Genomic DNA, 24,910 nt, shown 5'->3' with positions numbered 1-24,910 from the left:
TGGATGGCCATCAGCTGTGGCTAGTTGGCTGTCAGCTGTAACCAGTGAGCCATTGGCCACTAATATAACTGCCATGGCTATGCTAGCAGAAAAAGGGGGCTAGCAAGAAGAGGGTGGCTGACCTAGCAAGAGCGGATTGCAATTAGCACAGTGGATTTCAGCTGGCAAGTGAGGTTGGTTGGCAGAGACAAGTGGACGGCGGGTTGTGGATCGTGTGGCTCCTGCTTCCTGTGTCTCCAAGCCAGCCACCAGCGAGACTATAATGGTATGACTCCCCTATCTATGGCTCCGTTGGTGTTCCTTTTTGGCCTCACCATGTCCTGTGTTCTTATGTGGGGAGTGGGACCAGAGACCCCGCATGACAGTGTATATATATATATACACATATACATATACATATGTATATGTATATATATGTATGTGTGTGTGTGTGTATATATATATATATATATATATATATATATATATATATATATATATAGCATTTTTAGATGAAAATGAGCATGTATATGGTTGCATGAGTACAAATTAAGAAAAATGGAAGTCAAAGAGGCCCTCCCTAGAATACTTCAGGTTTCACATTGCCAATTATCCCTTTATGGATAGAATTAATTATTTTTGTTTTTCCAGTTTCCTAGAAAATTCTTAAAATTCAAGTTTTGTTTCTTTTGCAAAGAAGTGAGGAAGGATCAGACAGCAGAGAGGCAGGAACCAACCCCAAGGGGTTAATGAGGGTGGAAGAGACAGAAGGGAGACAGGGCTAGGTAGCTGGTACAGCTGGGGATCATTAATAGCAATCAAGGGCCACTATAAACAAATCAGCAGGAAATATAGAGGCTCTACATTTTCCTGGCTTGGTAGAAGGAGCCATCTGGACAGAGGGAATTTGGCTTAAAACTCTCATAAGGGAACTTGGCTTTTTTTTTCTTTTAACCACTCCAGCCTAGTAGGTCACTGAAGTAAACAAATTGAACCTGCTTATGCTATAACAGATTAAATTACCATCACAAAATATAAAATCCACAATGGATTATGACCAATTTAATACAACAATATAGGAAGAATTTTACAGCTAGAGAAAAGTAGGTATTGTTTTAAGAGTAGACAGGGAAACTTAAGCAAAGAAAGGAGAGAAAAGAAAAAGTTACTGGTTCATTATATATATATATATATATATATATATATATATATATATATAAAATATATAAAATATATATATATTTTATTCTCTAGAGTTTATAAAAGAAATCATGGGTTGTTTAATAGCATTTGAGTCAGCAGAATTTGTGACCATGATCAAATGTGTTTGAAAACATCTTGTAGGCAGTCCTGGGTCAGGACTAATAAGGATGGAAGTAAAGAACAATCTGGAAAAACAGAGCCTGAAAGCATTTCCCTCCAACAAAAGAAATGGCTAGTCACAATAGAAAGATTGGCAAATGATGAAAAGGTGGCTTTCTCCAAGACCTTTCCTTCTGTCTGTACGTTCACAAATGTCCATCATCTCCGTCCTGTTTCCAAATGTTTACTACACCCAGATACAAATCTTTCTTTTTTATAGCTTGGCATTTCCTTTATTGTTTTATTGCCCTCTTTGTTTCTGTCTCTAGGATGCAACATCTCACTGTCAAGGGGCAGAAAAGCTAATCTCCAGAAGACAAGGGGATTTTCCATCTTTGAATCATCAGGGTTAATTAGTGCTCTCTCTTCTGACTTCCTTTATCTTTTTCAATTGTCAACTCTGTAAGGCTGACTCTTTCCAATATTGAATGTACTCAAAACTTTGACTTCAGGACTTAGGTAAAGTAGTTAAAGAATTGATATAAACCCAGGACCTTACATTCCCTATGACTTCGCATTTCCTGCTTCTGATGGCTGTAAAAAACTAGATGTTAAAAAGTTGCTATGAAGTATGTTCATTATTCCTATTCAGTTGGGTAATTTAATCCTAAGGGATACCCTAAAGATCTCTAGCCCCTTGGAATTGAGCTTAAACAGCCAAAAATGGCCATTAGGCTTTCATCTGAGTTATGGCCTCCATATATAGCAGTACATTGTGTAGTTAAGAAGCCCACTCAGCCAGAATCTCTGTCCTACTATTGAGCAGTGGGCAGTTACTAGGCAAGGTGCATACATCTCTGAGATTCAATTTTCTCGTCTGCAAAATGGAGAAAATTGTACCCACTTCACAGTGTTTCTGAAGAATTTAGCATTTCAGTGTGTGCAAAGTTTTTAGCACAGTGCCAGGCACTAAGACCAGGCCCTTTTAAAATAGATCAACTCTTTCTTTTTTTCTAGGAACTGCTTTTGAAAAAAATTATGACTTCCCTCCATTTTAGGCAGACTCATTTGACTTGTACCCAATTGTGAAATGAAAAACATTTTGCTGTGAATAGTTCTACCTTTCCTTTGTCATTATTTTTTGTCAAGTGCATTATGTGCACACAGCTCCCATCAAATAAAGGCAGAAAAGAATTTCTTGGTTTTTGTTTTTCTTTCCTGGGCAGCAATTGTAATTTGTTTGGAACATAGTTTATTTTAAGTCATCAAATACATTTACCTCTAGTGTTATAGCATACCACCTATCTAAATATTTTTTTCTGCTAATTTACTTATTTATTCTTTAGAATAAAAATAAAGAAAGCTGCATGACAAAAAATATAATTTACATATCCAAGGGTCTTACAAAAGTTATGTACATCTTTAATCATTGACCCTCTATTTGCAATGATGATTTCAAATACTGTACCATAGAGATTTTAAACTAATTCTATGCCTTCTAATAATCCTTATTTTGGATTTACACACAGGAGAGATTTACATTAAACACAGGCTACACATGAATAAAGAAAACCCCAGTTATATGTCCAGACATCATCAAATCATTCTTTTTTCAATCATTAAATTAACAACCATTTATAGAATACTTAGATGTGCCACCACTCTGCTAAGCACTGAGCATTTGATAGTGAAAAAAATGCCTTGCCCTCAGGGGGCTTAAATTATGATGCGGAAGATAGCAAATAAACAAGTAAATAATCCATGTGATGTGTTAGATTGTATTCAGTGCAAAGGAGAAAAAGATAAAGTAGGGAGGAAAGATTTGAAGTGTAGAGATAAAAGGTTGAAATTTTGAACATTGACTCAGGTGGCCCACTGTGAAGGTGAATTTTGATGAAAAACTTGAAAGCACAAAAGAGCTAATTCTACCAATATCTAAAGGAGTAAAAAAAAGCATCAAGGGCCAAGTCCGTGAGTCAGGAATGTGTTTGGCTGTTTGAGGAAAAGCAAGGAGGAGCATGGCTGGCATGGAGAGACTGAAACAAAGGAAAGTAGAGAAAAAATGACAGAGAAATAATGGCAGCATGAGCGTGTAAGATCTTACTTTTGTATATTCTTTGAATCAGTAGTAAATATTGTCTAGAAAATAAGTGGAAGTTTTAGCATCCTATAAAATGTGTTCCCCAGATTAAGATAACCTAAATAGAGTATGTTAAAGAAGGAAATAACCTTTTGGCTACTCATATCAAAACTCTTTACTTGCACTATTGTGAGTCTTTTATGTATATCACTCTTGATTTAATCCTAAGGCTAAAAAAATAAATTGGAAAAATATGATCATTGAATCCTTTTTATTATCTTCTAAGATAAATAACAGGATTAATCATCTGATAATTTACCTTTAGTAAATATGGTAGAGGTCAAGAGAATCTATAAAAAAGGACTAGCCTCAAATAATGGATAAAATCTTCTACAAAGTAAAAAGTACAATTTATTCCCCATGGTTAAGGAGTCTAAATCCATATTACTCAGTGAAGAAGATTCCTTCAGAAATGTACTGAATACACTGTAGGTGAAAATCATTAACAGAGCAGCAGAGACAGGTCTACAAAATGATCTAATTTCTTTACAACTTTAAAGCAAAAAAAAAAGCTCAAACTGAGGCTTGAGGACTTTTAATACAAGATTTAATTACTCAACATCTATTAAAGAGTGAGGCACTGAGAAAGATCAAGTTCAACTGACATCATTTAGCCAAAGTGAAGAGACCTATGCTAGACACAGGGAGGAAATGACATTACCACCTAGTGGGGAAGACAGATATTTCTAAACAAAGAAACAAGAAACCCATTGAATTTTAGAACCAAAATGAAATCAGAGGTTTTCAGGATCATTTTTATAACTGCAAGTATACATTTGCTGAGATAAAATAGAAATCTCCAACTGATGTGTGTGAAACATATACAACTTCTTGATCTAAGCAATACTGTATTTACTTACCAGTAAGGAGAAAACCTGTTTTTCTTTGATTATTTTGAACTGTTTAGCCATTTCTCTATTTTGTAGCTATTATGAAGTTTACTCCTCCCCTACCTGATTGTTTCGCATCTTTAAAAAATGTCTATCAGTAAAAATTTAATTATTTTGATTTGTGAATAATAATGCTGACTTCTGAAAAGAAAAAACACATACAGGAATAGGTTTGGAATTTTCTCTTCCTCTGCCTAGAAAGACAAACCTTTCAAAGGCGGAAGTAGGACACAATTTGGGTTTTATGATTCTAATCCTTCCATTTCATGTGGATAGTAAAGCCACTCAAAATACAAAAGACACCTTGACACTTATCATCTATAATATTATTTCTGTTAAATTAATTTAAAAAGGAGCCTATTAAACTGAGCTTGGCTCTAATGCCATGGGAATCTACATAAGCAAACCAAAATCTAAGTCTGTAAATGTCTCAAGTTTATGAAATTAAACCTAAGGACAACCAATCGTAAACAGACAACTAGGCTTTAAGTTATAGCCAATCAATAATTTTCTTGCTGTGCTTCCACCTCTTCTCTTATAAGAGCCCCTGTTGGTGGCATGTTCCTAACCACTTCTGGTTTGGCACTGTCCAATTCAACTCAATTTTTGCTGAAAGAAACTCCTAAAACTTTAAATATGCCTTGATTTATCTTTAACTTTTCCTTCTTCCTGATCACTGTTGTGGGGACAGAGCCCCAGAGAGCAGTTTCCAAGTTCTCGGCCTCACGTGGAGGGGTGCAGCCGTCGACTGTGGCTGGTTGACTGTCAGCTGTAGCCGGCTAGCCAATTGGCCACTGATATAACTGCCACGGATGCGCTGGGCAGGGTAGTCGGTCGGTTGGCAGGCAGAAAAGCGGACAGCAGGTTGCAGATTGTGTAACTCCAGCCTCCAGTGGGACTGTAGTGCCACCAATGAGACTATAGTGGTATGACACCCCTACCTATGACTCCGTGGGTGTTCCTTTTTGGCTTAGCCACATCCTGCGTCCTTATGTGGGTAGCGGGAGCCGAGACCCCACAGGCCGCCCCGGTCGACACTGTCTATTAGGATTAATATGTACCTGAGCCATTCAACCCAGATCAGTTTAAGATTTCTTGTAAGCCAAGCCTAATGGGAATTTATCAGTCTATTCAATGATGGTAAACAAAATCTGGAGATAGTTGATTCTGTTTATGCAGGTCCTGCCCTATGCTTGAAGGTGAAAGAGCCCTACTACTCAGCACTGTTACCCAGCAGCATTTCCATCTATCTCCTAGCACTACCAGCAGTGTGCTACCAATGTTCCATATAGGTCCCAAGGTCCCAGAGTTCATGGGTGAATGGGAGGGAGAGTGGAAAATGAATAGGAGGATGGCATCCATAGTCCTAGGCAAGACCCAGCCTGGGATTTCTGATTGCTGCCCATCTTACCTTCACTTGATGGGCAAACCATCCTAAGACTTGAGTAGTTACACTCATCACCTTGAATAGTTACACTCATCAAAATCAGGTATAATTTGCCCCCATTTCTGTTGGAATGTCACTGTTTACAGTCTCCTGTGAGCTGAATTCTCTAGGCTTTATCTGTACAGCTCACACCTTTCCCTTTTGCTCATTTCCTTCCTGTCCCACCACACACAATAGTGTTACCATAGATTCAAGAGGTCCGCTGGCCTGCAGGAATCCAAGCCAGATAAGATACGAATAGGAGATTGCAGCAAAGAAAGTAAAGGTTTATTTAAGGAATTGGTGCCAAGTCCGGAGACACAGGTGAGCTAAATGTTCTCAAAAACCTGGCTCCTTATGGTCTCTAGTGACTAGGTTATATAAGGGAAAAATCATTAATCATGTTTCCTATGGGAGTTAGGGCCATGGACTCTACTGATTGGTCAGGGCTAATTGATTGGGGAGCAATTGATCATGGCTGCAGGTCCTGGTGTCAGTCGTGGCATTGCTCTGTCCTGTTTCCAGGGGCTGTGGTCTATGGGGCCGTTCTACTTTCATGAGTCCAGAGCTGAAACAACTGAGGCCAAGGTGTTATCTTTATTTAACTAAAACCTTATTCTAATTTGAGGTTTGGTTATTGTATCTTGGTCGTGGTTGATAGAGCTGAAGCTTTATTCTTAAATGAGTTTGACACTGACCAGATCTTAATGTCCCAAGGGCTTCTTGATTAAAAGGAGTGGACATACAGTATATGCACAGGTAGGAAGGCCTGGGGAAAGAATGCAAGTGAGTCAGAGTTCTATCAGGATAAACAAAACCAGCTTGGATTACAGCAGAATGCACGCTAAAGAAATGAAGTTCGTGTGTGGTTATAGTAGTTCCCGATATATTATGCAATTAGGATTTGAGGTATAGATAGTGGCTATGAAATAACTCTTCCTCAAAGTGCTAACCTGTCTCTACAATGGGGATACTATTATTTCTCACCTATTAAAATCCTTTGTCCAATTTGGTAAAGCTTTCCTTTGTACTTATCCTAAGAAACTTAGAAAAATGAAAATAAAGTTATATTTCACTTACATTTGCCTTCAAACTTCTGAAACTAGCATACAATATCAATCAAATGAGTAATCCAGGAGTACAGTTGGATCTATGTATCAGCCTTTAAAAGTAGCCTCAAATTTATGATTTAGTTAATTTTTGACATTTTTATGGCCTGGCCATGTGTAATATCAACTGGCATTTAATACACAATAACTTATGATTCCATTAGTATATAGCCCCAGTAAAACAGAGAGATTTTTTTTAATTTATCAAATTATGTCACACTTATTAGATATTATAACTTGTTTTCAGGTATCTTCACTTACCACCAACAACAAAACTATGGATAGAGGCCCATCTGCACCATGGAGTACGAGTTTCTATTTAGTCACCTCATGCCTAAACTTAGTCTATTTGTTTTTTCTCTCCTTTGAAGTCTAAGAAATGAGAGTTATCAAAAAGTCACTTCCAAGTAAATTAATGTTAAAGTCTGATAAGTAATTGTCCTTATCTATCTGTCTATCCAACTCTCTCTCTCTCTCTCTCTCTGTATATATATATATATATATATATATATATATATATATGGCATAGGGGTGCCAAAAAATGTATACAAGGGGACATTTTGGTCAACATTGCTCAAGCAGTAGTTCGCTGTAATCAGATGTGTCTGGATGCTGATGGTAACCACTTTGAGCACCTCTTGTAATTGCAGAAGTCAAACGTGACTTGTATCATCTTTGTTATCAGTATATATTGAGTATTACAATTTTAATACAGTTTTCCTTTCTTAAAATGTGTATACATTTTTTGGCATATATGAATACATGACAAATTATTTTTATTATTCTGTATAAGATTATAATATCTATAATAAATAAATGCTATTATTTCTATACACACACTCTGCCTCAATAAATTCTATATACAAAACTTCCTCTCACTGCCAAAGCTAGTTAATCCTCTTTTTTGCAACATGACTTATTTCACGCAATTAAAATGGTTTCTGATAACATTTCTTATTAAAACTAAAACCTTTTTCTCATATCTCATTTGAATTCACATTGATCTCTCTCTAGTTTTCAATGTCCAACTTTCTTGTTCCACTCTCTTCACCATAAATTCTCTTCAGCAGCCCACTTATCAACCTCCCAGTCTTCCTCCTTCCTCCTTGAAGATTTTCATAGTTAACAGAAGGAAGCTGGAACATTCCTTTTCCCCTGAACTACAACATAAAATACCCATGATTTCCCTTCTGGTTTTCAAAGTAAACCAATCAATTTCCCCAGATTATGTAGTACTATAGCCTTTTGCATGTGTCATCAATTTTAAGTGCTTCTCTAGTTTATTTTTTTAATAGAGCTAAGGTTTGCACATTTTACATGTGTCATCTAACTTAATCTTCACAACCAATGAGGTAAGTACATTGATCCCATTTTACAGGGGAAGAAACTGAGGCACATAAAGGTTAATTGCCAAGTGCCACACATTAGTAAGTAGAAGAGCAGGGATTGGTACAGAGGCCTTATGGTTCCAGAGTTCATGCTCTTACCCAATACACTGATCTGCTCTTTTATGTTCAATGTCTGTCCTATTATATATATTTTTAAAGTTTATACATCTGTGTATTTGTTCTAGTATACTAAAACTCCATTGTTAAAAGGACAATGTAGTCTAATTCAAACTATATTTGATTTTTTTTTAATTTTTATTAATCATTAGGAGCTGATACATTCGGGGACTAACTGACTTGGATAGTGCCATACAAAATGCTAACGCAGGAGGAAAAAGACAAAGAAGAAATGAGAGAAATATGATGAAGTTGTATAAATTATGTATTTGCTTAGATTTTCTTTAGGCAATTCATCATGTCCTTTCAAAGTTGTCTAGTGCCTCAAACCACTGCTGAAATATTATATTAATATTCTAGCCCCTTCAAATGGATTACTTGCTTTGTCAGAGGTTGTTGTGGGCTTTTATTTTGGAAGGGGGGGAACTAAAATATAACCCAAATTTTAAAATTGTGTTGCTGCTTACAGTGTACTTTTCCATACATTATTTGTATATCAGCAATGACCTTTTCCTTTCTCCTGACATGGAGTAACAAAAAGTGACATAAATATGACAATGAATTTCTTGGGAAAACCTTTATTTTTAGCAAGTAAAAGCAGTTCCTCATGATATACATATACCTTCCCTTTCCTAAGAACTAAATATGTCTTAACTGATAATATTTATGTTACCATTGCAGAAGCATCACTTTTTTGTGTGTGTCAGTTTCTACTAAATAGTTATCAAAACAAAGAAATGAGAATGGTTTGAGAGCCAATGTCCGTTCCCCCACAGTGATAAGTCACGTACTATTCTATCTTAACCACGCTCTAACTTTTTATGGAAAGATAGCTAAGTCAGTACAAATTAAAAACTAAAACTCCATTTCTCTTTCTCTCTCTCTCTCTCTCTCTCTCTCTCTCTCTCTCTCTCTCTCACACACACACACACACACAATATAAAAGAATAATTTTATTACTATATTAATGTATAAAGTGTTTTTATGATTTAAAAAATAACAGCTAATTTTTATTTACTCCTATTTCAGAAAAAAAAATGTCAGGTTTAACAAACACTTGTAGCTAAATTAATTATTGGAGTGAATTTACTTTGTTCACATTGTAGCCCCTTGAATTCCTGTTATTTTGGGGGTGGAATTTATACTTTTTATATTGTTTTTATATTTTATACTTTTAAAGGTACTGTTCCACTGAGTTTACAACAACAAAAACCAGTAACTTAAAGATTTTTACTGGTCATCAAATAACAATAGATGAAGTTAAGAGCTTCATTAAGGAAAAGATCACCAGTGCTTCTTTATTCTGCAACCAACAATTTTACAATTAACAGGAAATAAGCCCATTGTTTCTCCAGTATAGACTTTTTCATAGGGATTTTTGTGATGTGATTGCCAAGAATCGATTTCTACATCTGCTTAATGGTCACTGAAGAAATGATACGTTTTCAAATTAAACCAATCAGTTTCTTTAGAAGCTCTCTTACATCAATGTAATCAAAACAAAACAAAACACAGCATATAACCAAAGGTTCTAAAGTACTTAAAGAATGTTTCAAAGTGTAAGTTTTACACCCATAACATAAATAAGCACCAAGTGTATTTCTAAACTGAGAAAAAGAGTTACTATTCTCTCTGAATTTAAGACTAAGTCACTAGATAGCATCTATGCCAAGCTTCGTGTGTGTGAGTTTTCCTTTCACAGGAAGCGAATTACTCAGCACATTTTTACCACCCAGCAACCCAGATAGCCTGCGATTATGTTTAAGACAAACCCATATTGTGGAATCAAACAATCACTGCTGTATTAAAACTCTCAAACAACACAAAGATCGTGTTAACTCACAAAATCAATCAGATTGATATTTGCAGTCCACAAAGAAGTCACTGTAGCTGTTCTTCAACTCTTCCTTTGATTTATTTTTTTGCTTCCTTTCCAAAAATTAGACCCCGATACTGGGAAGTTGAATTAAAATCCTGTCATAGAGACATCTGTAAATGATACTGTAACCAAAGGCCATAGCCAGACTCCAAATGTAATTATGTATAAGACGACAAAACAGAAAAAGTTCCAGACTTAATTAACATAGTGGAGATTAAATAGATTCAATGGACATTATATTTAGAAAGCCCCAACATTGAACAGGCATGTAATGCAAATGCAGTATTTTTCTTTGCACCACAAACAACACTAGTCATGAATGAAAGCATGCAACAATTGATTAAAACCCTTCCTGAAACTGTGGTGTGTTTCCCTTCACACAAATACATCATTGATGATATTACACAGCTCCATTAATGAAGAGGCTAAGCCAATGCCAGGCTAATAACATGAATAAAGAGGACAATTCCTTGTCACCAACCAGAACCTGCTCTTTTTTCTTTTTTTTTTGTTCTGGGTTTAACACATAAAACTTTTCATGTCATTAGGTTTTTTCCCAGTTTGAGATATTTTCCAGGAGTCTATTTTTGTTCAAGTGCTGGAGGGTTGGTGACTTACGTTCTGGCCTTTGGTTGGCAATGTCTTCTAATGCTTGTATGGATCACTGAAAGCAAATTAACAAGGGAGTCAAAAGCCAACAATCCTCAAGTCATGAGCCAGCTGCACCAAAGTATGTGTTCAGGGGCATCAACTAATATTTGCAAGGTAGTGTTGGGTAATAATAAAAAGCAAAATCTCTGGAGCCTGAGTGCTTGAGTTCAAGTTCCTGTTCCAACCCTTTCTGTGCCTTCTGCCAAGTTACTTAACCGGTCTTCACTTCAATCGCCTCAACTGCAAAAGGAAGATAATTATAAAGTCGTTATGAGGATTAAATTAGTGAATATGTATATGTAAAACACAAACATATATGCTAATTATATTGTTATATTTCATAATTTACAGTTCCTCAGGGGACATTTTCATTGTAGGACACTACAAATATTTTCTTTATTCCAAGTGGAAAGTGTAGCTTCTTTAGCAATGCCACTGGTTTTCAAACTTGGCTGCACATTGGTACCACCTGGACAATTTTTAGAAATACTCCTAATTGGTGTAGGCTACAGCCTACATTAGAATTTTTAAAGGCTTAGCAGGTTGTTCTAATATGCAGCCTACTTTAAGAACCACCAATCTACTATGTTCCTTCTTACCGAGGTGGGCCAGCTCTAGAAAATATAGTCAGAGTGAGGTTGGAGGTAAATGATGCTAATTCTTAAAGTTCCTGTGGCCTATGACAGTTCTTAATTTTTAGTATGGGTCAGAATTACTGAGAGGACTTGTTAAAATAAAGATTGCTAGCTATGCCACAAAGTTTCTGAATCAGTAGGTGTGAGATAAAGCCCAAGGGTTTGCATTTCTATTAGGTTTCCATGGAATGTCCATGCTGCTGGTACAGTGATCAGGAGTTGGGGTGGATAAGCCTATGCATGAGGCAGATAAGCCTGTCCAAAGCTTATGTATGGCCTGTGTCAGTCAACATTCTCCACAAAAACAGAACCAACAGCATATACAGATTAGACAGGTGGATGGATGGATGGCTAGCTAGCTAGACACCTATCTAGCTAGCTAACTAGATACTGGGTTTGGGGCAGTTTTTGTTTTTTGTTTTGTTTTTTAAAGAATTAGCTGATATGATTGTGAATGCTTGTTGAGCCCAAAATATTCAGTGTAGGTCAGCAGCCTGGTGTCCTAGGGTCTTACAATTTGAGTGCAAAGGCAGACTGCAGGCAGAATTCCTTATTGCTTGGGGTAAGTCAGTCTTTGTTCCATAAAGACCTTCAGCTGACTGGATGAAACCCACCCACACTCTGGAGGGTAATCTGCTTTACTCAAAGTCCACCAATTTAAATGTTGATATCCAGAGATCCAAGATGGCGGAGTAGATAAATGCTGTGCCCTTCTCCTTCATGAACACATTAAAAGTACAACTAAATTGTAGAACAATCTACTTGGAAAAGCATCTGAAGTCTAGCTGAACAGAAGTTTTATAATTAAGGATATAAAAAAGAAGCCTCGTTGAGACTGGTAGGAGGAGCAGAGATGTGAACAGGGCTGGCCTCAAGCCTCTGTGTGGTGGTTGAGAACTAAAAGGTATATCTCAGCTGCATAGGTTCCCCCCGAGAGGAGTGAGGGACCCCAGCCCCACACCAGGCTCCCTAGTCAGGACTACTGGTACCGGGAAGAGGAACCCCCACAGTACCTACCTGTGAAAAACAGTGGGGATTTTGGCCATCCCATTGAGACAGAAGGCTGCAGGAAACCCAGACATCCTCTTAAACAGCCCATGTACAGACGCACACACTCAAGGCACACACCTTGGGCTCTGGCAGAAGCACAGTGACTTGGGACAACAGAGGCACATGGGGAGCAGACTGAGGTATGTGGTTTTGAAGCCAGATGGAGGACAGTTCCATTTGCCCTGCAAAAACTGAGGAGTCCTAGGGATTTTACTGAAACATTCATTAAGAATACAAAAAACAAACAAACAAACAAACAAAAAACACCCTTACATATGCTGCCTATAACAGACTCACTTCAGATTGAAAGATACACACAGATGATAAGTAAAGGGATGGAAAAAGTTACACATGAAAATGGAAAAAACAAACAAAGCTGAGATAGCAATACTTACACCAGACAAAATAATCTTTAAAATAAAGGCTATAATAAGAGACAAAGAAGGAACCAGCCATCCCACTTCTGGATGTTTATCTGAAGAAACCCAAAATGCTACTTTGAGGGGAATGTGTGCATCCATATGTTCATTGCAGCATTGTTTACAATGGTCAAGTTGTGGAGGCAGCCTGGGTGTTCATCAATGGAAGAATGGATAAAGAGGAGGTGGTACATATATACAATGGAATATTGCTTGGCCATGGAAGGGAATGGGTTCTTGCCATCTGCAGTGGCATGGAATGACCTGGAGGGTATTGTGCTGAGTGGAGTATGTCAGACAGAGAAAGACATATGTAATGTGATTTCACTTATATGTGGAATCTAAATAACAAAATAAACAAACAAACAAAACAGAAACAAACTCATAGATACATGGTTGGCAGATGGGAGGTGGGTTGGGGGGCAGGGTGAAAAAGGTGAAGGAATTAATAAGTACAAATTGGTAGTTACAAAATAGTCATGGGGATGTAAAGTAAAGCATAGGAAATATAGTAAAAAATATGATAATAACTATGTATAGTGCCAGGTGGTACCAGACTAGTCAGGGGGATCACTTCTTAAATTATATGAATCTCTAACCACTATGCTGTACACCTGAAATTGTTATAAATATTAAATATCAACTTTAATTGAAAACTGAAAAGTGGGGGAAGGTAGAGGAATAAGAGGTCCAAATTTCTAGGTATAAAACAATTAAGTCATGGGGATGCAATGTACAGTGTAGGGAATATAGTCAATAATACTGAAATAGCGTGGTACGGTGTAAGACGGTTGCTGGATTTATCATGGTGATCACTTCTTTAGGTATATACATGTTAGGTATATAAATATAAATCCAAGAACTGTGGTGCATACCTGAAACTAATATAATATTGTATGTTAGCTATATTTTAATAAAATAATAAATGAATAAATAAATAACAAATGTTAATATCTGAAAAAACACCTTCACAGAAATATCCAGAATAATGTTTGACCAAATATCTAGGCACCATTGCCCAGTGAAACATACACACAAAATTAAGTACACATGTTCTCATCTGTACACAAGTGCTGAATCCAATATGAAAAGGAAATAAACTTTCTTCTCCAAATCTCTTTATTATTACAAATTACTACTAAAAAAATCAGATTAATCAGATGTTAGAAACAATAAGAAAATCTGAATGATCCAAAGTGACTGAGTTTAGTCAGAATCAGTGACAAAGTTCGAAATGTCTTTAGTGACCCAACAGGAACAGCTTTCTAAATAAAATTTTGAGACGCTTATGAAAGATAGACAAAAGACTCGCTTTAGGTACAATTCTGAAGCTGACTTTTCTTCTCCTCCCCAGCAACTCCTCCATATTGGTGACAGCCCTTAAGCACTGGTTTAAACCCTGTAGGTTGTCCTGTTCTCTCCATAGAAACGTATCTGTCCTATGTTCCAATGCCAATGATTTCTAATTTTAGCTGTAAATATAACAATAAACCAAACTAGAGTGTTAATATGCCATAAAGTACAGAGAGGACTTGCTGACATTGACTGATTTTTATGTGGCCGAATAAATCAAACTCCTGCCAACATAATTTTTCCAAAGAGCTGCAATGGACAGCAGAACAAAGCACAAGAAGGAACTTATTTTTCACTCTGGGGTCTATTGCAAGATTAGAATTAGTGGGAGAGCTTTTTCAAAACATATGCTATATAACTATCCACCCAGGATATATTAATATGCCCAGTAATGGGATTGTTCCAGATAATTCAAATAAAACCCTCCTCCCACCCCCATCAGTGGTTCTCAATTCTAATTGTGTATTAAATCGCTTTATGAGGTTTTATGATATACAGATGCTAGAGCTCCTCCCTAATCCAATTAAAACAAAACGTCTATGATGGCTGGGGAATCGCTGTATTTTAAAAGTTCCCAGGTGATTCTAATATGCAGTCAAGGTTGAGCACCACTGCCTTATATTAAAAAGAAACTGTAAAACATGAGATCACTGAGTTTGTAAGGAAAACAGACACTACTATTTATCATAAAATAAATAAAACCTTTACAGTATTAGTTTCACATGTTTAGTTACAAACTTTATACTTATAGCCAAAGGATGTTAGGAACAGCTTAGTGTGGGGTGAAGCTTTGGAAAAAAACAAATGGAGATCTTCAGCACTTTATAACTTCCCATTCTCTCAGCTTTATAATTTTGATTTATTGAACATTTCTTATTTAAAAACTTTGATTTATTGAAAAATTCCACTATGAGTACGCAATATACCAGGTTCTTAGGCATCACAATAATTTTTAAAATAAAATAATGATTATAAATAGAGTTCTTTTCTTCTTTAATTGGGCTTTTTGTTTGCTAATCTGATGAGCTTGAAAGACAAATACCCTGCAACCATCTGCAGTGTTCTTGTAACGTTGGATCAAGTAGAGCAGAAGTCCTGTTTTAAATCAACTGAGGAATCTCCAGTTCCAGCCCAGACACAAGCTCAGTAAGTATTATTGATTGGCTGATGGAGGATGAATTGTTTTAACCTATTTACTTTATTTTCTAAGGTGTTTTAAATGCATATATCTTAATACATATATTTAAATAAGATGTATATTTAAACACTTTGATTTTTAGAAAAGCGACATAAACCTTCAGAAAACTTTTACACTGCAAAATAATTTGTCAGTTTCAAAGAGATAACTTTGAAAAGCTCAAAGAGTTAATGTATACAAAGAATAAGAAATATCGGGGAACTGTTATTCACAAATAGTTCAGATTTTAGATTCAAAAATATGTTAGGTATCTGAAAAAAATTATAGCTAGTACAAATCCTTATTCAAAGGAAGCAACCTACAGATCAACAATATAATGTAAGTGTGAAATTGTAAGTGGAGTAGACAATTATCTCCATGGTCAGATAATAAAGGTGACTGCTATAACGCCATACTTCCCCACAAAATCCCATCAATTATGACTGAAATGCCGCCAGTGTTAAGTATAGCGTTAAGCACCGATCACTTGCAGCAAATGCTCCTGAGAAAACTAGTAGTCCCATTGAATTAAAGTAACTTTATCAGGCTATGGCCTGAAAGCACTTAATATGAAGAATGGAATTAAGAGCTTCCAGACATCATCAAAGCCCAGCTTTGTCTCCTCTTCAGAAATTGAAATTACGATACTCACACTTTCTCAGGATCAGTCTCGCCATCTGAAAAGATACAAATAACACAGTAGAGCCCTGGAAAGTTGGAACCACATACAATTAGACATATTTGAACATAATATTTATAGCTGAAAAATTTGAAAATCTATTTTTCACATACCTTTAAATGTTTAAGTAGAAAAAATTGTTTGACAAGAACAGTGTATTCAAGAATTTGAGGGAAGACATCAGGGTAATTAACCTGTTAACAGCAAAAATAAAATTTACAATGACTATCAGAAAGCCAGGGGATAGTCTACAATAAATATGAATATCACATTTACATTATTTCAATACATTTTAATATAACACAAATCATTAATATGTAATTCTCAAATGGCTAATACTGGTGATACTTTTTTTTTTAATTTATTGGGGTGACAATTGTTAGTAAAATTACATAGATTTCAGGTGTACAATTCTGTATTACATCATCTATAAATCCCATTGTGTGTTGGTGATACTTTTAATGTTGCATTTTGTTGCATTCATTTTAACTTTTCAGTAAATTGTCATTTTGTTTGCAATTGTACCATAACTAAGTTAATTACACCTATATTTGCAAATAGAAAAAGAGTAGATGAGGTTGTAAACCTAATATTGATAATTAACTTTGATGATTTTGCATACTAATTATTATATGTAATTATTTTATAATCTTATAATTGTATTCCATTATTTATATAATTATAACTAATATTATATTCATGGTATGCATAATTAAAATGCAAGTATTTGATATTTTGAATGAATGAAATTAAAGCATTTGACCATATTATATGTGTGTGTTATTTGTACAAATCTGTTTTGATATTAATATTCTAATGCCTCTTCTATCTTAACTTTGCAATACAAGGTTTTTTGTTTTATTATAAAAATAATTATGAAATGTTACATTTAAACATTAGGTTCATATAGATCTCTGTAGAAGTAAAACTAAAAATTTTTTTTAATTAGATTTTATATTTTAGAGATACATACCGAAATAGTAATTGGATTTGAACACATCATAAATAAAAAAAACATGAATTATTATGAGCCAAACAAATGTTTTTAATTTTAAATCTGTTACGATATTTACAATTTCAGTAAGTGAAAATATATGCAAACCGCCCTAAGTGAGAATTCCCCCACTGCTATTGTCATGCAAGGACTCTGGTCCTGCTCCCCGCACAAGAAAGCAGGATATGGTGAGGCCGAAAAAGGAACACCCACGGAGCCACAGATAGGGGAGTCATACCATTATATTCTCGCTGGTGGCTGGGTTGGAGACACAGGACGCAAGATCCACACAATCTACAATCCGCAATCCGCAGTCTGCTTCTCTGCCAACCAACCAACCCTCCAACGTAGCCAAGGCAGTTATATTAGTGGTTAATGGCTAACCGGTTACAGCTGACGGCCAACTATTTACAGCTGATGGCCATCTACTACCTGAACCAGCACCTTTCCACATGAGGCTGAGAGCCTGGAAACTGCTCTTCTGGCTCTGTCCCCACAGTTGTATTACAGTCATTAATATGCCATTCATTTTCTACATAGTGTGGCCTCATTATCAGCAAGTTTCTAAAATCTCAAAGTAAGGTTATCTTTGAAAGGATCAAAACCACAATGAGATATCACCTCACTCCAGTCAGAATGGCTATCATCAACAAGACAAATAGTAACAAATGTTGGAGAGGCTGTGGAGAAAAAAGAACCCTCATACACTGTTGGTGGGAATGCAGACTGGTGCAGCCGTTATGGAAGGCAGTGTGGAGGTTCCTCAAAAAATTACGAATAGAATTGCCATATGACCCAGCAATCCCTCTCCTGGGTATCTACCCAAAAAATCTGAAAACATTTAGAGATAAAGACACGTGTGCTCCAATGTTCATTGCAGCCTTGTTTATGGTGGCCAAGACATGGAAACCACCAAAATGTCCTTTGATAGATGAATGGATAAAGAAGTTGTGCTATATATACACAATGGAATACTATTCGGCGGTAAGAAAAGATGATATAGGAACATTTGTGACAACATGGATGGATCTTGATAGTGTAATGCTGAGCGAAATAAGTCCGACAGAAAAAACAGAGAACCATGTGATTTCACTGATATGTGGTATATAAACCAAAAGCAACAAAAGAACAAGACAAACAAATGAGAAACAGAAACTCATAGACACAGACAATAGTTTGGTGGTTGCCAGAGGGTAAGGGGGGTGGGGGGTGGGGGGTGGGAGATGAGGGTAAGGGGGATCGAATATATGGTGATGGAAGGAGAACTGACTCTGGGTGATGAACACACAATGGGATTTATAGATGATGTAATACAGAATTGTACACCTGAAATCTATGTAATTTTACTAACAATTGTCACCCCAATAAATTTAATAAAATAAAATTAAAAAAAAAAAAGGATGAGCTTTGGAGGCACACAGTCAGAAGAGAAATTATTAAACTAGTATATATAATTTAAAACATTGTTTTTATATTAAAATAAATACTGATAACATGGACATAAGAATAATTCCATAAATTTTTTAGGATTAAATAGAAGATAGCAAACATATTTGACACAACTGCTTCAGGCTACACTTCAGCCACCTGGGACATTCACCACTCTGCTCTGCTTCCAGGACGTCTGAGAAAATATTTGAGAAGTATGCCTGTATTCTTTGCCCCTTATTCACCGAGCTGTCAACTGCATCTCTTACCCTGCATTATACAAGCAAAACTTTGTTTCTTTGATTAAATTCAACAGGTAATAAGAACTTACTATGAACCCAGCATTTTATATACATTCGTAAGGATACTCAAGGATTAGACATAGGAGTAGTAATGGAGGAAAGAAAGAAAGCATAATAATGTTTATATCTTACAGACTCAATAAGCATATATGATAGAGGCACATGAAATAACACATTTTAATAAACCTCACAATAGTTTCCACAAATAATAAAATAGTTACTATGCTCATATGGGAAAGGGAAAAAGGCCTGAGATTAGAGAGAGTAGCAGACAGTACTTAAGAAAGGAGACTTACTACTTTTGTTTTTAAAAGACTTGGATAGAGAGGAAGGGGGCAGGCTTCCCCATTTGGAGGAACAGCTTGAGTAAAATAATATAATTGGCAATAATCAGGGTTTGAAAAACATTAAAAAGAGAGACAATATTGGTCATGAAAGACTGAACAAGAATGAAGATGAAAATAAAAGATTATTTTTAATTTTCAAACCAAGGAAACAATGCCACAGTAAGTCTGAGAGGAAAATGCATGAAAGAAAAGCTTGCATTTGAGTTTGAATATGTTGAATTTTCTGTCATTTTGGGGACAGCCAGAAGAAAATGAAAAGTGGTATTAATGCCTGACCAACATGAGAAGTGATGACAGGAAAAGATGGCTGCTACCATTTCTGCTACCGGGAAAAGCACAATCACTAAAATGTTTAATTATTTTGACCATGGCCTCTCCTTTCAACACAGAAACACAGAGCAATGGATATTCTCAATGAATGTTTCAGTAAAATCCCTAGGACTCCTCAGTTTTCAGCATCTCTAAAGAATGAAGTTCAGCTTAGGGACATGAAGTCAATCCTCTTCCCATAGCTTTTCTTATAGGCTAACTTTCCCACATGTACCATAAGTTTGTCTGCCTCTTGCCTGGGTCCTAATTCATTAACTTGAACTTTACTCCGAGGACACTAGGAAACTGTGTCTGGTGAAGGGTTCTAGAATATCAAGGTGAAGAGTATCATGATCACACTTCGATCCGTGCACTCCTGGAAAGATGGCCTGGTGCAAGCTCCCCACCAGAAGATAAACAAAATGACCACAAGAGATTCTTACATCAGGCAACCTGATGTCTTCTAGAAATACAGAGCAACCCAAGTAACAACCAGGCCCACGTGATCCAGGCTCAGCTCAGACTTGTGGTCAAAAGAGCACAATAGAGTAACCAGAAGAAATTAAAAGATTCAAATTAAAGATGTCATTTTAAAAATTCCAAGAGTATAGAAGCATACTTTAAAAACCACAAATCATCTTAAATATCCATTCTCCCCATCTGTGTCACTCTTAACATTCCCCACATGGATAGCAGCAACTCCTAAAAATTGTCCTCTCTGATATTCTCAACTCCCAACCAAGCATTCTCCTCAGCTCCAACATCCCATGAGGGTTTTTATCTTTCTTTCCTCTCACTTTCCTTCTATCGCTATTCTTTGATCTCTTCCCAAAGTAATTACCCCATCCTCCCTTTATCTTATTTCTTTCTTCTTTTTTTTTCATTGTCTCAAAGCGGCATCCCAGTAACATAGGAACTGAAAGAATTCTTCTTGGAAGTCAGGAGCAGGGAGAAAACAAGGGGGCAAATGTGGAGAGGGGTAAACATGCACACATTAACATTTTTTCTTCTCATCACATGTAAACACTTAGTTTCAAATAATTTACTGTAATTATGTTTTATTTTGTTCTCAAAATCCAGGCTCTTCAGAAGACAATCAGAATTCTCAGGAGGTCTCCTGATCATTCTCTTTTAGGATCCCTTGGGCTTTTGGAATCAGTGGGAAACTGACTAGAAATCTCCATATGTCAAACCACAGAGACCTCAAGAGTTCTCTAAACTTGGAGGTGCCAAATGTCTTCAGGGCTTCCCCAGCACCTAAGACAAAATGCCGTGACACAGTTTAGTGCCAGGTGTGCACAGATCTGTGGCTCTCCACATTGCTGCTCACCAGAAAGCAAGCAGGGAATTTCTGTCAGCTCCAAAAACTAATAAGCTGACTTTTCCACATTGTCTCTTTTTCTCCCACAGACTTTATTTCTGTCCCATTTTGATTTGACTGAGTAAGAAAAATTTCGATTTCATGATTAATCAAAAATATTTAATTTTTTAAATGTTAGAGTACTACTAAGAAAGAAAAACCCTATAAAAATGAAGAATACACTCCTTTTTGTATTTCTAAAATGTCCAAGGAATTTTAGGTTATTGGTAGTAAACATCAAGCTAACTAGAGATTTTTATGTGAATCACTAGTTTAATTACATAAAGTGTAATGATACAAAAATAACAATGTGTTAAACGCAATTTAAAGTGTTCTTTGTTTAGTGACTACCAGAAGGTAAGGTGGGGGGGGGTTCCTAGAAGAGGAAAAAGGGGGTTGGTCAAGCACATGGTGATGGAAGAAGGACTGACTCTGGGTGGCGAACACACAATGAAATATATAGATGATGTTTTATATAAATGTGCACTTGAAACCTATATAATTTTACTAACCAACATCACCCCAATAAATTTAATAAAAATAAATGAATAAATAAATAAAGTATCCTTTGGCACATTGTGGGACCTTGATAAACATTCATAAATGAATCATTCTCCTTCAAGAGAGTAAATTATTAATGGTGGTTGCAGATAATATTCTCTTTATTAGAAAACTAAAACATTACTTTTTTTCTAAAAAAAACAAAAAAAATTCTTTAAGCAAATTTGCTTTAAGGAGTCCAATTTTGGATAGTTTATTTGAATCATGTTCTCTATGATAATAATTGCACGCATTTTAATAATTACTATAAATGTATCAGGGAGTGCTACATTCTTAATCTTCATTAACAGAACAAGAAAACACAGTACAGTGAGTTCAGAGGTATAGGGGTTATAATTATGGTAGAACATGTTAGAATATTCCCTACTAACTCCCTACTCAACTCTCAACCTGTCTAGTATACTACAATTATGTGATGGGTAACTGTCCATTATATCTACTCAACTATTTATTCAGCTGAGTAAAGAGACATAGAAGTAAGTAGCGCCAAGTAGTTTCAGATTTTACCTAAGTGCTAGATTTTTTTAAAGATATTGTTGAATTATAATTGTGTAGTAGATAACAACTAGATGAAATAAATGAAAATCATACAGTATGAATGAATTCCTATTTAAAGCATATGATGTACCACTTACCTCTTAAGTGACATGCTGAATACTTTAACTTGGATGGAAGAAAATTTGAAATAAGGTTTCTTAATTTTAGATAGCTATTCTGTGAATGCATACATTTAAAAGCACTGTAAAGTATCACCTCTAAGACACCATTATATTTGCAGAGAGCATATTCTTAGGTCACAAAGTTATGATTCATGTATATCAAGTCACTTAGCACTGCTGGCAAGTATTGCAAGCCTGAAATATAAAACAGAGAGGATAATAAAACTTTAACAAGCAGCAATAAAACTAATGAAATATAATCTCGAATATACCACTCTAATTCATCCAGAGAGGAAACACAATCACCCAATCCTAAGGATAAGGAAATGAAGCCAGTTCCATAAAAACACGTATTCATCATACTAACATGGATCATTTTAGAATTAGAACTAAAAGAGAATTCAAGCTGGTTACAGTAGTATAATTATTGTGGCCAAATAGATGAGGATGACAGGATGAAGCAACAGTTCACAAATGCTTATTTTGGCTCCGTATTTAAAGCTATAGAAATGAAAATATTGATGTTATTTTTAATAGGGATAATCTTTCATGCTGAGGACAGAGAAATTTCATGATAGATTGAGCAGCATTTAAGAAGTTAGTTATGACTTCCAAGATCAATATGTAAGTGGGTCATAAGTTTATTTACATACAGTTTGCATGTACCTATAATAACCAAGCAATCTAGTCCAAAGTAACTCAGGTTGATGTTTATTACTGTGTTCCTTGAGGTTGTAATTTGACAATTGTTTGTTCCTCCACCCCTATTCTTTAGTTCTTCGTGGCTGGTTTTGAGAACCTAGAACTCCAAATTTAAAAATAAAGGAGGAGAGACAGGGAGAGGAAAGGAAGAATGAGAAAGGGAAGAGTGAATGAGGAGGGAAAGTTGAGAGAAAAGATATAATTTGTTACATGAGTTCTTTCTCCGTAGCTTTGATGTTCTGCACCCAAAAGTTATTTAAGGTAGTAAGCTAAACAGAGAATGGACTTGACAAAGTTGAAATCAGAATAGACAAGATTTTCTTTTAATAGACAACCTCTGTGATAGTGCACATGGTAGAGTTTACACATCCAAATAAATTAGTAAGGGAAACAGGTCGATAGTTGTCCATTCTCAGAAGCATCAACGACAACTAGGAGTTCTGTGCTTAATTTCCACTGTGGGAAGATTTAAGAGAAATTTAGAGGAATTCACATCAGTAATTGACTTCCATCATCCAAGGAGGCTGAGGAAACACATAAAGTCAAGTGGGGTCAAATAATGAATAAAGCAGGATATGAGACTCTGTTCAAGTGTGTTTAGATAAGTAAAAGTAATGAAGAAGAACAAGATGGTGTACAGAGATTATATAGAAGTTTGGAATTTCTGTTAATCAAAGGGCAACCTAAATGGACAAGTAAGATCATCTTCCTTATATAACCAACTCAGGAACAGTGAGATTATCTGCTTCAGGATGAATTGACTAAAACATTTTTAAAACCTCAAATTAATAAGGTGTTTGAAAATAAAATATAAAGAAATAAGATGTCACATGAAATGTGACTGATGAATGAATGAATAGGAATGCTGTTTTCTTTTGTTAACCTTACATTCTATGAGTAGAAAACAATATATGAGGTTTAACTCTAATGCAAATAATAAAATTCATCTCACTTTCTGTTGTCTCATTTATCTTTTTAAAATATGTGTACTTTTTCCCATTGGTTTTATTTCAGTTTGGTGGACAAAATTTCTATCATTCTTAAAATTATCCCTTTCTAAATGGTAACTTTCATTCCTTCTCAACTATCCTGAAATTTTAAAATCTAGATAATGTATTGTTCATTTTTAAAATGATAATTACTTTATTACTTACATACCTCTGAAGGATGTCCTGAGAATTAATAGTACAAGAAAAAAAAACACTTAATAGAAATGATATTTCTAATCATTCTTTTCATTAAAAATAAAACCAAGACAACAATGCCTTTAACATCTATCACTGATTACTAAAAATTCTATTAGTCTCTGGTGGAGGAGGGGAAAACCTCAATATAAAGAGCATAACTTGACAATATTTTTAATATGAAGAATCTTTTGTGGAATAGGAGAACCAAATTAGGTCACGTTCATGTTTTAAACAGATAATTTGGGTTGTTACATTATACAGCTTGAAAACAAGCTTTCATTATAAGACATTCATGTAGCGCCATCATGTGGTAAAGCAAGCACATACCAGTTTATTTGAAATAGCATGAAGTCTGAAAAGAGAAAGGATGTGAAATTTGGTGGATTTAGTTCATAATGAGAACCTTCATCATATCAAGAATAGCCTAGAAAGAGTTAGCTGTAGTAATCTCACGCTATAGATCTAAGCCAGGCACTTATTTCCCAGAAGCGCCCAGATAGAGTGTTTGAAGTGAGAACCAAGTCAGCATAGCTGAGAATACCTCAGGCAGCAAATAGCATTTCCCATTTCAGAACTGTTTAATCTGTTGACTATTCTGGATATCTTATATAAAAGGCCTATCAACGGTTCAAAGTTGTGTTACTTATATAATTATTTCCAAAATCACAAGTTACAGTCAAAATGATGTTTTATAAACATAGTGCCTTTTTATCTGACTAAAAAAATCTGTGTACATGAATAGACAAGTTTAAGAGCACACGTGGGCTGAATCAGAGCAATTTAAATTGGAAATATTAAACACATAGCATGACACTGTACTTTTCTCACTTAGATGATTTGCATCTATTTTCAAAAGTACAAAATCAA

At 35.5% G+C, this 24,910-nt stretch overlaps 1 long non-coding RNA gene across 1 annotated transcript; it reads right to left on the bottom strand.

The window, feature by feature from the left end:
- Positions 1-16,142: 16,142 nt before the first annotated feature.
- Positions 16,143-22,293, bottom strand: LOC141573140 (uncharacterized). Its single transcript, XR_012498745.1, has 3 exons — positions 22,131-22,293; positions 16,308-16,388; positions 16,143-16,192 (listed from the first exon to the last, which is right to left on the bottom strand). It is a non-coding gene; the product is annotated as an uncharacterized LOC141573140 (long non-coding RNA).
- Positions 22,294-24,910: the final 2,617 nt, after the last annotated feature.

This window comes from Rhinolophus sinicus, linkage group LG01 (assembly GCF_036562045.2).
Source record: "Rhinolophus sinicus isolate RSC01 linkage group LG01, ASM3656204v1, whole genome shotgun sequence".
In the NCBI taxonomy this organism is placed as follows: Eukaryota; Metazoa; Chordata; class Mammalia; order Chiroptera; family Rhinolophidae; genus Rhinolophus; species Rhinolophus sinicus.
The sequence above is the reverse complement of the archived record's forward strand: the minus strand, read 5'-3'. Positions and strand labels throughout refer to the sequence as shown.